The sequence below is a fragment of the Carcharodon carcharias genome, chromosome 8, assembly GCF_017639515.1.
Source record: "Carcharodon carcharias isolate sCarCar2 chromosome 8, sCarCar2.pri, whole genome shotgun sequence".
In the NCBI taxonomy this organism is placed as follows: domain Eukaryota; kingdom Metazoa; phylum Chordata; class Chondrichthyes; order Lamniformes; family Lamnidae; genus Carcharodon; species Carcharodon carcharias.
Window position 1 is genome coordinate 60,999,113 of NC_054474.1, and position 13,673 is coordinate 61,012,785.

A 13,673-nucleotide genomic window follows, 5' to 3' on the forward strand; every position below is an offset into this window, starting at 1 on the left:
TGATGAGCCTCTGGATTTGGCCTTCCAACTCATCGTGAAGCATCAACTGAAAATGGGGAAACATCATGCAGAGCTGTTGGAAACCCTCAATAGAATTTCCCATCAATCCTCCGGTGCCGGGGATCTCAGCTGAACCTGCCTCCTCCTGTTGCGGACACGTGCCCGTACGGTGACCACTTAATTGTGAACCCGAGCCTGCTCTAGACTAATTCTTTACAACCTAAAAGCATAAGTATGCTTACAGAATTGGAAAAGCACATTCTCTCTAAATTCACAAAGAAAACCCTGTTACGATCAAACCTGGAGTGGTAGAATAGGAGAGTCATGTCACCCCATCTCACATGGTTGTTGCAAAATTGCTATTTAAGAAGCTTGAGCGTCCAGGGACCAGTAAGCCAAGAATGGGTACGGCCTGCTACTTGGCAAACTAGAAAATCTGGTTTAAGAGTGGGAAAAAAATCTGCTCTTGAGACAGAGAATTTCTCCAGCATATATCTCTGACAGATGTGTAGCTATGTAAAATTTTTAAAAAATATTATTTCATGGGATGTGGGTGTCGCTGGCAAGGCTAGCATTTTTGCCCATCCCTAATTGCCCTTTCACTGAGTGATATGCTAGGTTATTTCGGCAGACAATTAAGAGTCAACTACATTGCTGTAGTTCTGGAGTCACGTGTGGGCCAGACCAGGTAAGGGTTGCAGATTTCCTCCCCTAAAGGACATTAGTGAACCAGTTGGGTTTTTGCAACAATCAATGATAGCTTCATGGCCACCATTACTGAGGCTAGCTTTCAGCTGCCGTGGTAGAGTTTGAACACGTGTCCTCTGAGCTTGGGCCTCTGGATTACTAGTCAGAAGGGGGAAGGGTGAAGGATTGGGAGCTGGTGGTGGCAGCATAGTGGTATTGTCATTTACAGGTATTCTAGAGGCCCAAGGTAACGCTTTGGGGACCTGGGTTCAAATCTCACCACAGCAGATGGTTAAATTTAAATTCAATAACAAAAAAAAAACCTGGACTTAAAATGGCTATGAAACCATTGTCAATTTTCATAAAAACCCATCTGGTTCACTAATGCCCCTTTAGGAAAGGAAATCTGCTGCCCTCACCTGGTCTGGCCTACATCTGACTCCAGACCCACAGCAATGTGGTTGACTCTTAAATTCCCTCTAACCAAAGGCATTTAGGGATGGGCAATAAATGTTGACTTGGCCAACGGCACCCATGTCCCATGAACAATAAAAAAAAGTCACATTACCACTATACCACAATCCCCCTTTTAATATACCCACCTAATCATAAGTTTCATGTCCCTCAACTTTGCATTTGAATCATTGGATAAAGATGAACTGGGTAGAAGAATTATTTGGGTTTGGAGGCATTACTTTTTGAAGTATCCATGTAATAATTAATCACCTGCTTTAAAAACTCAGGCATTAAGACTCCAGGAATTTGTCTAATGAAGAAAATATCTTGTTAAGTCCTTAGGGCTCAATATGTAGAGTTGGATAGATGAGCATATGGTGGTTTCCCAGCTCAACACAGGATGACTCCAGTTTGTTGTATAGTCTTCTTCTCATGTTGTGCACAGTTGTATTTGAACATATTAAATGGATCTTAAGGTATACAATGAAAGCATTTGGATAATTGGAAAATCTGAATCAGACAAATGAAATTTAAGCAGTTGCTAGCTATTCTCAAAGCAATGTTATGCCGCAAGTGACACATAGAAAAAACCTTGGGGGCAGAGGTTTATGTCCTGCAGGCGGGTGTGTGCCTGACCCGATCGGATGTAAAATCACGTGAGATGACCCCAGGAGAACGTCCCAATGTCATTGCACACTTGCCTGATATTTTACTCGATGGGCGCGTGCAAAAGCCGGAATCACGCCCGCTGACAATTAAGAGTCCATTAATGACACAATTGTCTCTGATTTTTCATGGCCCTTCCAACCTTGGCGGACAGGTGAATTGGCCAGGTGGACTTTGTATTTTTCATCAAAACTCATCCAAGGGTGGGATGAAGTCTCCATTATGAAATAAAATAAAAATAAATATCTGTGGACAATATTTTTATTAGGTATATTTTCAGGTGCCTGACTGTGATGCATGGACATTTATGGCAGCTTTTTAAACCTATATTTAATCATTTGAAGGTCTGCAACTCCCTGAAGGAGCTGTCTGCTTCAGGGAGCTCTCTCGCAGCGCTCACCCACATCCACGGTGACATTAAGATAAAAGCAAAAAACTGCAGATGCTAGAAATCCAAAACAAAAACAAAAATACCTGGAAAAACTCAGCAGGTCTGGCAGCATCTGCGGAGAGGGACATAGTTAATGTTTCGAGTTTGAATGACCCTTCAACAGAACTAAGTAAAAATAGAAGAGAGGTGAAATATAAGCTGGTTTAAGGGGAGGTTGGGACAAGTAGAGCTGGATAGAGGGCCAGTGATAGGTGGAGATAACCAAAAGATGTCACAGACAAAAGGACAAAGAGGTGTTGAAGGTGGTGATATTACCTGAAGAATGTGCTAATTAAGGGTAGAAAGCAGGACAAACAAGGTACAGATAGCCCTAGTGGGGGTGGGGTAGGGTGAAGGAATTGAAAAAGGCTAAAAGGTAGAGATAAAGCAATGGGTGGAAATACATTTAAAATAATGGAAATAGGTGGGAAAAGAAAAATCTATATAAATTATTGGAGAAAAAATGGGGGGTTGTGGATCGGAAAGGGAGTGGGGATGGAGGAGAGAGTTCATGATCTAAAATTGTTGAACTCAATATCCAGTCCGGAAGGCTGTAAAGTGCCTAATCGGAAGATGAGGTGCTGTTCCTCTAGTTTGCGTTGAGCTTCACTGGAACAATGCAGCAGACCAAGGAAGGACATGTGGGCATGAGAGCAGGGTGGAGTGTTGAAATGGCCAGCGACAGGGAGGTCTGGCTAATGCTTGCGGACAGACTGAAGGTGTTCTGCAAAGTGGTCACCCAGTCTGCGTTTGGTCTCTCCAATGTAGAGGAAACCGCATTGGGAGTAACGAATGCAGTAGACTAAATTGAGGGAAGTGCAAGTGAAATGCTTCTTCACTTGAAAGGAGTGTTTGGGTCCTTGGATGGTGAGGAGAGGGGAAGTAAAGGGGCAGGTGTTGCACCTTCTGCGGTTGCATGGGAAGGTGCTGTGGGAGAGGGTTGAGGTGTAGGGGATGATGGAGGAGTAGACCAGGTGTCCCAGAGGGAATGATCCCTGTGGAATGCCGCGAGTGGGGGGGGGGGGTGAAAGGAAGATGTGTTTGGTGGTGGCATCATGCTGGAGTGACATCTTTTGGTTATCTCCACCTATCACTGGCCCTCTATCCAGCTCTACTTGTCCCACCCTCCCCTTAAACCAGCTTATATTTCACCTCTCTTCTATTTTTACTTAGTCCTGTTGAAGGATCATTCGGACTCGAAACGTTAACTGTGTTCCTCTCCGCAGATGCTGCCAGACCTGCTGAGTTTTTCCAGGTATTTTTGTTTTTGTTCCACGGTGACATTGTTGCCTGTCCACTTCCCGCCCCCACCCCGGTAGTGCTGAGTTTTGCAGCACACGTTTCATGCTGGCTGTCCATTAATTGACCAGCCAGCATGGAATTGCGGCCGGGGTCAATCGTGCTCAGCAGTCCACTTCGCAACTGGTCCTGGGCCCGTTGATCGCGCATGTCTGCCAAGGGTAAAGTTCCTGGAATAAGTGTCACTACTTGAAGCCAGGTAATCATATCTTGAATAGATGGATAAATAAATGTATATGTATGTTCCTGTAAATGATGGAAATGTGGAAAAGTAATAATAGACATCTATCCCTTTATCTATTTTTAGTATATGTTTTCAAAGTCAATTGGAAGGGTGATGTAAAGCCAGTAACCATACTATGACAATTTAAAACAGAAATTATAGCTTAAAAGCGTACCATATTTAGTTGATCAACAAATGCAAGTTTAATGCAGGAGATGGTAAGCTATTAATATTATGGTTTTGAATATAGCAAGCAAGATCTTGCTTTACTAATTATTTGCAATTGATAAGTGTTCATTCTAAATAGGAATCACAGGAGAAACCTATAATATGATTGAAAAATGTCAAGGCAACAGAACAAATAACATTACACAGTATTTTACAACAATTTACATTGAATGCAGTATATCAAAGGGTTTAAAATGTTAAAGAACATAAGAACATAAGAAATAGAAACAGGAGTAGATCATTTGGCCCCTCGAGCCTGTTCCACCATTCAATAAGATCATGGCTGATCTTCTTGTTCATTTCTTCTGCCATTTCCTTATTATCTACTATTAACTCCCAACTGTCACTCTCTAGAGGACCAATACTCACTTTACTTACTCTTTTCCTTGTTAAATGCCTGTAGAAACTCTTGCTATACATTTTCACATTTCTAGCTAGCTTCCTCTCATAGTATAATTTCTTTCTCCTGAATTAACCATTCTTTATATTATGTCCAATCATCTGTCTTGATCTAACCCTGATGACCTTTGATTCCCTTGCCTAATAAGAATCTAGCTACCTCTGCCTCAAAAATATTCAATGACCCCGCCTCCACCATCTTCTGAGGCAGAGAATTCCAAAGTCACACAGCCCTCTGGGAGAAAAGAAATTCTCCTCATCTCTGTCCTAAAGGGCCAACCCCTAATTTTAAAACAGTGCCCCTTAGTTCTGGACTCACCCACAAGAGGAAACATCCTTTCGAAGTCCACCTTGTCAAGGCTGTTCAGGATCTTGTATACTTCAATCTAATCCACTCTCACTCTTCTAAACTCCAGTGGAAACAAGCCTAGTCTGTCCAACCCTTCCTCATAAGACAACCCACTTATTTCGGTATCAATCTAGTAAACCTCCTCTGAACCGTCTCTAATGCATTTGCATCCTTCCTTAAATAAGGAGACCAAAACTGCACATAGTAGTCGAGATGTGGTGTCACCATGCCCTGTATAACTGAAGCATAATATCCTTACTTTTATGTTCAATCCCTCTCATAATAAAGGATAGCTTTCCATTAGCCATCTTAATTACTTGCTGTACCTGCAACTAACTTTTTGTGACTCATACTAGAACACCTAGATCCCTCTGCAACTCTGAATTATGCAGCTGTTCTCAATTTTAGTAATACTCTGCTTTTTTGTTCTTCCTGCCAAAGTGAACAACTTCACATTTTCCCACATTAAACTCCCTTTGCCAGGCCTTTGCCTGCTCGTTCAGCCTATTTATATCCATCTGCAACCTCCTCATGTCCTCTTCACGACATGCTTTCCTACTATCTTTGTGTCATCTGCAAATTCAGCTACCATTTCTTCACTTCCCTCAACTAAGTCATTAATGTAAATCGTAAAAAGCTGAAGCCTCTGTATAGACCCCTTTGGGACTCCGCTCGTCACATCCTGCCAATCAGAAAAAGACCCATTTATGCTTTCTCTCTGCTTTCTTACAACTGCCAATCTTCTGTCCATGGTAAAATGTTACCTCCTACACCATGCATTTTTATTTTCCGTAATAATCTTTGATGTGGTACCTTATCAAATGCCTTCTGGAAATCCATGTACAGGCTCCCCTTTATGCAGTGCACATGTTACACCTTCAAAAACCCCAATAAATTGGTTAAACATGATTTTCTTTTCACAAAACCATGCTGACTCTTTTTTTATTAATTCATTGTGGCTAGGCAAGCATTTATTGCCCATCCCAAACTGCCCTTGTTCAGAGGGTATTTAAGAGTCATCCACATTGCTGTGGGTCTGGAGTCACATTTAGGCCAGACCAGGTAAGGCCAGCAGACTTCCTTCCCTAAAGGGCGTTAGTGAACCACATGGGTTTTTACAACAATTAACAATGGTTTCATGGTCATCATTAGACTTTTAATTCCAGATTTTTATTGCACTCAAATTCCACCATCTGCTGTGGCGGGATGATTGGACAGAATATAAAGAATAGCAGAGAATGACTAAAATGTTAATCAGGAGAAAGAAATTAGAGTAAGAGAGGAAGCTAGCTAGAAATGTAAAAGCAGATAGCAAGAGTTTCTACAGGTATTTAAAAAGGAAAAGAGTAAGTTAAGTGAGTGTTGGTCCTCTAGAGAGTGACAGTGGGGAGTTAATAGTAGGTAATAAGGAAATAGTGGAAGAAATGAACAAATATTTTGCTTCTGTGTTCACTATGGAGGATACAAAGAACATCCCAGCAATAGCTGTAAATCAGGAGGTGAACAGGAGAAAGGAACTTGGTGAAATTGAAATCACTAGGGAAACGATACTAAGCAAATTGATGGAGCTGCAGGCTGGCAAATGTCAGGACCCCAGAGCATTACCCTGGGTCTCTGGATTATAGTCCAGCAACAATACTACTACGCCATTGCCTCCCCTATTCTTCCCTATTGCCTTGAGCTCTTCTAAGTTTTCAGCTATAACCTCCTTAATGATCGATTCTGATAACTTTCCCATGACAGATGTTAAGCTAACTGGCCGATAGTTTCCTGTTTTCTTCCTCACTCCCTTCTTGAAAAGAAAGGTTAAATTTGCTATTTTCTAACCTGATGGACCCTTTCCAGAATCTAGTGAATATTGGAAAATTAACACCGGCGCATCAACTACCTCATTAGCCACCTCTTTTAAAACCTTAGGATATAGTCCATCGGGACCCGGACATTTGCCAGCCTGCAGCTCCATCAATTTGCTTAGTATCGTTTCCCTAGTGATTTCAATTTCACCAAGTTCCTTTCTCCTGTTCACCTCCTGATTTACAGCTATTGCTGGGATGTTCTTTGTATCCTCCATAGTGAACACAGAAGCAAAATATTTGTTCATTTCTTCCACTATTTCCTTATTACCTACTATTAACTCCCCACTGTCACTCTCTAGAGGACCAACACTCACTTAACTTACTCTTTTCCTTTTTAAATACCTGTAGAAACTCTTGCTATCTGCTTTTACATTTCTAGCTAGCTTCCTCTCTTACTCTAATTTCTTTCTCCTGATTAACATTTTAGTCATTCTCTGCTATTCTTTATATTCTGTCCAATCATCTGTCCTGCCACTCATCTTTGTGGAGTTGTATGCTTTTTCCTTAAGTTTGATGTTTTCCTTAGCTAACCACGGATGGTGGGTCCTCCCCATAGAATTTTTCTTGATAGTAGGAATCTACTTATTCTGAATACTCGTAAATATCCCCTTAAATGTCTGTCACTACTTCCCTACTTATCTATCCTCTAGTTTCCCAATTCACTTCAGCTAGCTCAGCTTTCATCCCCACATGGTTGCCCTTATTTAAATTTAAGATACTAGTCATAGACTCTCTTCTTCTTTTCAAATTGGATGTAAAATTCAATCATATTTTTGTCGCTGCAACCTAGGGGTGCCTTTACTCTGAGGTCATTAATTAATCCTGTCATGTTACACAATACAAAGTCTAATATAACCTGCTCTCTGATTGGTTCCAGAACATTCTGTTCCAAGAAACTATCTTGAAAGCATTCTAATAACTCCTCATCCTGGCTACTACTGCCAATCCGATTTTTCCAATTTTTGTGTAAATTAAAATCACCCATGATTATTGCCATCCCTTTATCACAAGCACACAATTATTTGCTCTTGAATACTTTGTCCTATACCTACTTCATTCACCTTTTGTTTTCCCCTGATGATTTTACCCCTCCTGCTGGTATATCCACTATGTTGAAATTGCTCTGAAATTTCTTGATTTTTAATAATATTACAGATAATTGATGGAGCAAGTCAAAGTTCTGGTGTGATGGCCTGACAAAGAAATCCAATAACCTTTAAGTAATATAGGGAACTGTTCTCATTATTTTGTGCTCAACTATAGCTACAGTTCAATGTAAAAGAGTACAAAAGCTGAAATTTAAAAAATTTATTGTGAAAGTTGGAGTACTTTTGCACACCATATCAGTACTGGGCTGGTCAAACATACATCAAACTATGAAGATGTGTACAGGCTGTAAATTAAATGTAGTAGTACTGTTTTAATCATTGCCAGTGGATAATACATTTACAATATCATTTGAATTTTTACACAGAGTCATATTGTTCTCAACTTGGGAAAATTAAATATATACATTGTCACAATTGGTTAGTCTTCTGTCTGTCTGTCTTCTGTGCTGTGAGGGAACTCAACTCTTCCACCACTGTCTGCCCAGAACAAAATATTTATCTGGCTCTTGCCTTACATCCAGCACATTACAATTCTCAAAAGTTGATGTCAATGGTTGCATGTCTGTAATGGGCTTGTCTTGCCTCTGGGTTGTTTCCATAATGAAAAGCATTTTTATATTGATGGTCAATAATCTACTTACAACCGTAAAGAGAGGAGCTGTAGATGACTGCCTTTAATCTGGCTTCTGCCTTTTGATCTATTTAGCTTTGATTGGCCTAAATACTTCTGCCAACGTAATTCTCAAGGTCATAGTGGTACACAAGCCTTCCCACAAGATCAACGTTCAGTTTCTGGTGTAGGATGTTGTCACATGCATTCAAAACTGGAACAGAGGTGGCAGGTGGTCAGGAATGGAGGTGGCAAGTTGTCAGTGCCATCATTTTTTGATTGCCTACCTCTGTTCCAACCTGTACCTGGTGACGAAAGTATGGTCCCAGATATTAGTTATAAAATCAGAAGACTTTTTTCCTATTTCCCAAGCTTCTCCTCCAATCACAACGTTCAATATCCCTTCTTTTGTTGGCACTCACACACTCAAAATCTGCTACTGTCCTCGTTACTTTCCCCTCTTATACATTCTTGCCACTTCTGATATTTGAACAGGTTGAAGCTTTTTTCTTTAGGAAAGAATAGACTTAAAGGGACCTGATAAATGTATTTAAATTGATAAGTAGGTAGGTGTGGAGGGAATATTTTCACTTGTGTGAGAATCTAAAATCTGGGCCAAAATATAAGCTAGTTACTAATTTATCCAATAGGGAGATAAAAACTTTACCCAGAGATTGGTTAGAATGTGGAACTTGGTACCACAGGAAATAGTTGAGGCAAATAGCTTAGAAGCTTTCAAAAGGAAACTAGATAAATACATGAGAGAAAAGGGAATAGAAAGATATGATAAAAGACTGAGGAGGAGGAGTAGGAGGAACTGGGAGGAGACTTGTGTGGAATATAAACATCAGTATAGATTAGTTCAACCAAATAACCTGTTTCTGTGCAGTATGATCTATGTAATTCTTCCTCTCAGCATTCAAACCATGAATCATGCTGTCACTTCCATGCAGGTGGTGGCAGGGTCTTTCTTGTAGGAAGCTGTGGCACCAGTAGTAGTGTCTCTCAGGCATGCTAATGCTATGACATTGGAGGATCTGTATTCCATCACCTCCTCCACTTTTGTCAGATTGTGAAATTGAATGGACAGGGGCATCTTTCAAATTATGGATGCCCTATGATCAGTGGGAGTGCTGAGTCATAATCCAATAGTGTGGTATAAAAGAAGTTGAACGTTTTTGTCTTTCACAGGATGGCAGCACATCAGCACCCTAACCACCCCCTGAACCAATGTCTGTGGTGCCAGAGAGCCAGCTAGGCCAGTGTGTGTGGCTACCACCGAATTGCTGCTGTCTGGAGCTGGACCTCTCAGGCCTGAGCTCTTAGAGGTCACTTAGCATTGTGATGGTATCTGTGGTTTCAAAGCTTGTATTCTTTTTTTTTGAGACAGATCTTAATTGAAAAGGGAAACTGAGAAAGGAGACTGAGCCTTCCAGTTGCTAAGGAAACTAAGACTGAAACTGAGATTAGAAACCAAAATAACTAGTTGAAACTATATAAAAGGAGGCAGAGCAATCAGAGCTCACGAGAAGACGATGAGTCCAGTGGTGTAGTACAGGCAGGCTGAAGAAGACAGAGGCTAGATCCAGAAGCTGAGAATAAGCAAAGATAAAGTTTCTGCAGCAGCATCTGCAACTTGAAAATAACATTGATGGATCCACACCATCCAGCATATCGTAAGCAGAGTTGAGGAGTTTCTGCAGACATGTGCCAGTTTTGATGAAGACTGTGCTCGTGGAACTCAGGTTGTTTGTGCATGGCTGCCAGCTGGGAATTAGGCTAAATCCTAGAAGAAGGGGAGCTGAAATCCTTTGTAAGGAAGACAGAGTTTTTAAGGACTTTGTGATTGAGATTGATGACATATAGACTGAGTGAACTGCTGAGCCAATTTGTAAGGTCAGTCTTGGTTGTATCTACCATTTAATGTGTAATTTATGGTTTATGGTTGACTGCAATTTGTCTGTTAATTCATGTTTAACTTATGTTGACTCTGGAATTTAGAATATAGCTGATTCCCTAAGATATTATTTAGTGTTTACTTTGTCTGACTCATATATAGTAAAAATTCTTTTTGTTTAAAGCATGGAATCTTGTTGCTTCATTCTTTCAATAAATAGCTGGGAGTTTGGATTTCTTTCTCGTCAAAAGAGAAAGGTTACTGGCCTTGACTGGGATCATAACAGCATGAGCATTTCTAATGTTGTTGACTGAACTGCAGCACCCACATTCCCTGTTGAAGTCATTGGGTGATGGCCCAGAATTTTATTGGACCTGTTCCGATTCTGCTGCTGTAACTGCACTGGAAATCCCAATAACACGCAAATTTCTGGAGAAGTTAACAGTGGCAAAGAGGGAGTAGTTCCAAAAAAAACTCCACGTTGATTACTCTTTAAAACATTCATCAGATATCCAGTAAGAATATAATTCCTATGTTGGAAAGAAAGAAAATTAAACTTACAGTTTGTGAAATTCTAGAAGAAGCAGTAATTAAAGAATCAATTTACTGAATATGTAATAAGCTAACATGCAAATTGATTTGGAAGAAACTTTAAGTAATTTCTGCTAAATTATTGCTGGTGTATGATATCAAGATGTTTTCAACATAATGGGGGGAATATATGATTAGGTCCAGTTTTGGGTATCTGGGTCCCCTTAACCGATATGTTGCTGGTGATGTTAACAGATTTAAGACTAAAAATCCATCTGCACATGTTTTCAGGCACAGATGTCAAGATTCGCGATCTGTCCACACCCGCTCCCATTGAGAACAGCACATTCATGCTGCCTCTCCATTTCCATGATTTCTGTGTGTAGCCCAGCACAACTTGTACTGTTGGCTAGCTGCATTTACACAGTAAGCCTAACAGAGTCTGAGGCCAGCACATGTTGCAGCTAACTTCCAGTCTCTCCAACTTAACGGAAAGTTGCACTGACCAAAGGAGGTTGCTGCTGACTGACAGTGCTGCAATTAGAGATAGTCAAATGAAAAAACTAGGCAGAGGGAGGGCTCCACTATTGACAGATATGGTGCTGGAGGTATTAGTCATGGAGGTTGGCAGGACGAGAGATGTTATATTTCTACAGGAATGGGAGCAGGTGGCCTGGGTGGTCAATTCAACAAGTCTGCTGCTGAGGATCTGGTAGAAGTGTTGGAAGAAGTTAAATGACTTCATGTGGGTTGTCAAGGTCAGTGAATGCATCTGCACATGATATTTCATACCAGCCACACCACCATAGAAACATAGTAACATAGAAACTAGGAGCAGGAGTATGCCATTCAGCCCTTCGAGCCTGTTCCGCCATTCAATATGATCATGACTGATCCTCTATCTCAATGCCATATTCCCACTTTCTCTCCAGACCCCTTGATGCCCCTAATATCCAAAACATCATAAATTTCTTTCTTGAATATACTCAGTGACCCGGCCTCCACAGCCTCCTGTAGCAGAGAATTCCACAGGTTGACCACCCTCTGAGTGAAGAAATTTTTCTTCACCTCAGTCCTAAATGGCCTGCCCCATATCCTGAGACTGTGATCCCTGGTTCTAGACTCCCCGGCCAGGGGAAACATCCTCACGCTGCTTGATGAACCACACCCCTGTCACTCAGCCCTGGCATTCAGATATCCACCTCACCCTCATTCCACTATCAAGCATGATGTGAAAGCTGTGGATGCTGTGATCATGAACCTCTTGCCTTAAATTCTACCACACCATCTCCCCTTTCAGTCCAATTCTTCCTTTCTGATTTTATGTTTTCAGATACTCAGAAACAAGGCATTGAAGGAAAAGAAAGCAATACCACAGCACTGATGAAAAGGCCTGAAACTCTTGAGCACCAGTTCAAATACTGCCATTGCATGTTCCTTAATATAGAAGTGAGATCTGCACATGGTGAGTCATGAGGCATGACTGGATTACAGCCAGGCCAGAGGAAAAGGGTAGCTCCTGTGCCAGCTCACCGGAAGGCGGGGTCACCAATGAATTTTACTATAGGGGATGATGTGTTTGATGGGATGGCATAAAGGAGAACACTGATGAGGATGCACACCAAGATGCTTGGTGCATTAGCAGGCCTACCAAACAGCCTCCTGTCACTGTCAAAGAGTTTAACATTGTCCGGTTCCAATGTGACAGAGGATAAAACACAGTGCTTTGAGTCCATCCTTTCCAAGGACAGCACTAGCGGACCCAGCACAGAATCTGGTGGCCGATGTCTCCTGATGTTGCCAATGTACGCATGGCCCAGCTGAGCTATTGCCTGTCCAGCATGTAGGCTCTGCCAATGTAATTTCATGTCTTCAGGGTTTCTGTTACACCAGCACCAGTGATGCTACAGAGCCCGAAATGGCAGGCCAAATATTTAAATTCATCCTTGCTAAGGTCGGTCTAACTTTGTTATTTTGTTACTTTATTCTTTCTTAGCACAAAATTTTTACAGCAAAGTGACTTATTGACATGGACCTACATCTCTACTGTAATTATAAAAGATGTATTTCAAAGTGATTTAAATAAACATGCTTTGCATTGAATGAATAAGCTAATCTATCAAACATTCTTGGATGTGAATTCATACCAGAGAACCACAGGAACACAGGAACAGGAGCCATTCAGCCATTTGAGCCTGCTCCACCATTCAATATGATCATGACTGATCACCACTTCAGTGCCTTTTTTCCCACACTATCACCATATCCAGTTACTTCATTTGCATTTAGAAATCTGTCAATCTCTATTTTAAACATACTCAATGGTTGAGGTTCCAGATTCTCTGGGGTAGAGAATTCCAAAGATTCACAGCCCTCTGAGTAAAAAAATTTCTCCTCACCTTGGCCCTAAGTGGCTTCCCCTTATTTTGAAATTGTGTCCCCTAGATCTACAATCTCCGACCAGGGGAAACGTCTTACCTGCATCTACCCTTTCTATTCCTTTAAGTATTTTGTAGGTTTCAATGAGATCACCTCTCATTCTTCAAATATCTAGAGAATACAAGCCCAGTTTCCCCAATTTCTCTTCATAGGACAGTCCCGCCATCTCAGGAACAAGTCTGGTGAATCTCTGTTGCACTCCCTCTGTGGCAATAATATCCTTCCTAAGGTGAGGAGACCAAAACTGCATATAGCACTCCAGGTGTAGTTTAACCAATGTTCTGTACAAATGAAGCAAGATTTTGCTACTCCTGTACTCAAACTCTCTTGCGATAAAGGCCAACATACTATTAGCCTTCCTAATCGCTTGCTGCACCTGCATGTTACCTCACAGTAACTTATTGATGAGGACACCCAGTTCCCTTTGTACATCTGCACTTTATAATCTCTTACCATTTAAGAAATACTCTGTGCATCCATTTCTCCTACCAAAG